Source organism: Nematolebias whitei, chromosome 1 (genome assembly GCF_014905685.2).
Source record: "Nematolebias whitei isolate Nwh7 chromosome 1, NemWhi1, whole genome shotgun sequence".
In the NCBI taxonomy this organism is placed as follows: domain Eukaryota; kingdom Metazoa; phylum Chordata; class Actinopteri; order Cyprinodontiformes; family Rivulidae; genus Nematolebias; species Nematolebias whitei.
The window spans coordinates 41,028,908-41,033,403 of NC_056498.1; positions in this window are offsets into that span (position 1 = coordinate 41,028,908).

Below are 4,496 nucleotides of genomic sequence, written 5' to 3' on the forward strand. Positions count from 1 at the left end.
CTGGACATGTCCAAACCACTGTCCCTCCTCTGGACATGTCCAAACCATCTCAGTGTGTCCGTCTCTAACTTTATCTCCCAGTTGTTCAACCTGTGCTGTACCTCTGATGATCTCATTCCTGATCTTCTCCATCCTTGTCTCTCCTAAGAAGAACCTCAACATCTTCATTTCTGACACTTCCAGTTCTGTCTCCTGTCTTTTTGTCCATGTCTCTGTCTCCAGACCATACAACATAGCTGGTCTCACCACTGTCCTCCATCCACTCCATCCTGCCTGGACTCTCTTCTTCACCTCTTTACCACACTCCTCATGTTCCTGGACAGTGGACCCCAAGTCCTTGAAGTCCTGCACCTTGGTGACCTCTGCTCCTTGTAGCCTCACTGTTCCACCTCCTCCCCCTCATTCACACATGGACTCTGTCTTACTACGGCTGACTTTCATTCCTCTTCTTTCAAGTGCATACCTGCACCTCTCCAAGTTCTCTTCCAACTGTTCCCTGTTCTCACCGAAGATCACAATGTCATCTGCAAACATCATCGTCCACGGGGATTCCTGCCTGACCTCATCTGTTTTTCAGTCCATCACCAGAGTTAACAAGAAGGGGCTCAGAGCTGATCCTTGATGCACTCCTACCTCCACCTTGAAGCCATCTGTCACTCCTACAGTCCATCTCACCACTGTCCTGCTGTCCTCATACATGTCCCACTGTCCTCATACATGTCCCACTGTCCTCATGCATGTCCTGTACCAGTCTAACATACTTCTCTGCCACTCCAGATGTCCAAAAATGTAGTTAGACTAAAATAATCGATTTTTGATATTGAGTTTTGTAGATCAGATGTTTAAGACGGCACTCTTCGTTTATATTAATGCAAACATTTTTCAACCAATTAAAACCTACAACAAAGTGGGCGGATCTGCTTTAAATAGTGATTTTACACATTTTCTTCTTAACGTCTAGTTCATGCAGATAAAACAACCTGCACAGCCAGCGTGCAGATTCACGCTGCTCTCCTCTTGTTCTTGCTTTTCTCGTCACACTTTTTAAAAATCTCCTCCTGAATCTGTGGAAAAACTGGTACAAATAAAAAACGTCAAAACGTGAGGTTCTATTAAAAACAGTGGGCTTGAAGTTTTCGTGTTAGCTGAAGAAACTTCTCAAACGTCTGTAAACAAACTGTTTTTACTTCTCTGACACGGTTTATTAAAAATGAGCATTTTTCTGTTCTTTCATAAAGCATATCTCACCGTTGTTTCGTCTAAAATCTCCCCAGAGGTCAGAGGTCACACACCCAGACCCCCATGGACTCTCTTCGTATCTAAGCTCACACTTTGTTCTAACTTTTCATTCTTCCTATATGTCAAAGTTCATGTATGTAAACATCCATTTTTACTCAGAGTCCACTTCTGAGGCTTATTTTTCACTGTGTTTCTGCCTTTCTTATTAAGGGCGCTGTAGGGGAGTGACAGACACAGGTGTGTGGTTACCATGGTGACAGTAACGAGCCACTGGCAGCAGCGTCAACGTTTCCTTTGATCTGGGCTCTCTTTACGTTTCTCCTACAGTTTTTAAATCAAACATGTCGTCAGCTTCGACCATCACAGCAGGAAGTCCTGAATCATTTCTGGGATCTGGAGGAGAACTAGTGACTGTTTTCTAGAACTTTCTAGAACTAGTGACTGTTCAGGTAACTGAGTCGCTCAGCGCCACTTCCTACGTCTGGAACAGGAAGTGAGCGATGTCAGCAGCAACAACAAACAGGAAAGAGTGAAAACGTGTCTGAGTCCCACCCTGGGCGTTCCAGGAAATTCCAGGAATACCCTCGAAGGTCTCCGAGGCTGGCCGGGGTTCTTCTGCTGGGCCGTCATGGAGGAGCCTGACGCCCGGAGTCCTGACGGAGACGGAGGAAAAGACTTTGTCACGAGATTAGTCAAAGACTCGTCTCTGAACCAGACGTTTGTTTGTCCCTCCGACCTGTGACCTCTGAGGTTTCAAGAACTGCAGCTTCATCATTTTCTGTCAGATTCAAAAAGCTTTCAAGCTTCTAATGTTAAAGACAAAGTTCAGATACTTTAAAATGCACATTTCATTACTAGATCTACTAGATTTTAGCTGCTGTTTCTCTTATTTCTCGTTTTAGCTACTGTTCTACCAATTATAGTTTATAGTTACGTTAACTAATTTGAGCTTTTAGCTATTGTTTTACGAGTTTAAATGTTTGCCACTGTTTGCTAATATTACCTTTTAGCTTTTGTTTATCTATATTTAGCTTTTAGCTCCAGCTTTGCACATTTTTAGCATTTAGCAACAGTTTTGACAAATTTAGCTTGTTGTTTTGCTTGTCTTAGCTTTTACCTGCTGTTTTACATCTAGTTTTTTGCTACTGTTAGCTCATTTTAGCTTTTAGCTACGATTTAGCTCATTTGACTATAATTTGGCTTACTTAGCGTTTACCTACTCTGTACTCATTGCAGCAGTTAGCTACTGTTGTATCAGTTTTAGCTTTTAGCTGTTGTTTTGCATCTTTTAGTTTTTGCTATTGTTTGCTCATTTTAAACTTTTAACAATTGTGCTAATTTTAAATTTTAGCTATGGTTTAGCCTATTGTAGCATTTTACTAGTTTTGCTTAGTTAGCCTTTACCTACTGTGTACGCATTGCTGCATTTAGCTGCTGTTTTGCTAGTTTTAGCCTTGAGCTATCATTTGCCTATCTTAAAATTTGCTCTTTTCCTACTTTTAGCTTTTAACAATTGTTTAGCTAATCTAAGCTTTTTGCTAGTTTTTCATTATTGCCTGTATTATTGTTTTATTTAGCTACTATCTTTGCTAGTTTTAGCCTCTAGTTGTATTTTTTGTTGTTTTTGGTTTTGGCGTTCATCTATTTTGGTTTTAAGCACCATCCTCTACAGGTAACATATTCGTTGTTCACAATCTGTCCACAGAGCCCCCTCTATAACATCATGGATCAATAGATTTAAGACTTTAACTGTGAGGTGGTTTCGGTGACTCAACTCCCAGTTGGCCTTGACCAAGTTGTTGTTTTTTTCAACTCACAGTGAATTTAAAGCCGGAGAATCTCCTGAAGAACTCTTCAGAGACAACGAGCAGCCGCCTTGAAACAGACACGGCTGCATTCCTGCACATGTGGCGGCTGCACATTCTCAGGACAACAATGCTGCCGACTCCGCTGCTGTTCGACGGCAGGGCGTGCAGCTTCACCAACTATTTCAGAAATGTCCCGACTGCACGTCGAGCAGGTTATCTAGCTCACCGTGACGACTGATTCTCTCTGGAACACTTGATGGAAACAGACGATTAAAGAGCCTCTTTCTAACGTCCGTCCGTTCTTATTCACCGGTACAAAATCATATGTTTCATCTGTCTGGGGGTCAAGACCAGTTAGTTTTAGAGGCCGTATGAGGGTCCTGGGACTGGATCGGCTCAGAGATGGGAGAACCTGTGTGTCTGTTTCAGATTAAAGATGGAGGTAGACAGAGGTAATCCGAGATGAGACGGTGATGTTTTAATCCCAAACTGTTTGTGTGTCTGCGGCCATCAGATTAAACACACGAACTCTGACCTGAAGTCTCTTCTGTTCTGTTTTACCTCCACAGCTTTTATCGTTTTTGAGCGTTCAGATTATTAGAATATAATCTGTGACAATAAACATCTTATATTTTCGTTTAGGGAAATAGCTTGAAGGATGCAGATCCCATGCTGCCTTTTGTGACAGATTTAGAGAAGACTGATCGTCCTGGAGTGCAGACGAGGTCGACTCCGCTTGTTTTTAACGTTTAATACAAAACGTATCAAGTGATAACCCTCTGCTGTGAGGAGAATCAAAGCAGCCGAACCTAACCTGAGATCATCTTAAGACTTGTTGGGCTCTTTCACAAGACATCTCAAGACGCCTTCTTAATGTCACGATGCAACCTACCTTGCTTTGTGCCACACAGCAAGGTAGTAGCAGAGGTGAAACGGTCAACATGTGCAAAGAGGAGCTGGTGTCACAGCTCGATACTGTGAGGAGCTGATGGCGTACGGTCTGTGACGCCACCTGGTAACATTAACAGGCTGATTTATACTGAGGGAGGATCACTGATGACCTACAGCAGCTTCATCCATCCATTATCTGCACCAGCTTCTTCCTTTTCGGGTCAGTGGTGTCACTGGTGTCACTGGTGTCCATGTCCAGCAGTCACTGTGCGAGAGGTGGGGGACACCCTGGACAGGTCGTGGTCATGTGTTGAAAAAGATACAGTGGATGTCTGTCCATCCCACTGTGCTCCACATCAACCCAGCTGAGTTGTGCTCCGCTCCTCTTTTGGTTCCACGGTGCTCGTTTCGTTTCTGAAACCTCATTTCTGTGTTTTCGCTCCATCAGTGATTCATGAACGTCCAGAGGAAGTGTAAGGACGGGACGCTCTGTGTGACCATTTCCTGCAACTGCATGATCCAGGTAGATGAATCTAAGAAGGTGGAGTCCTGGGACGT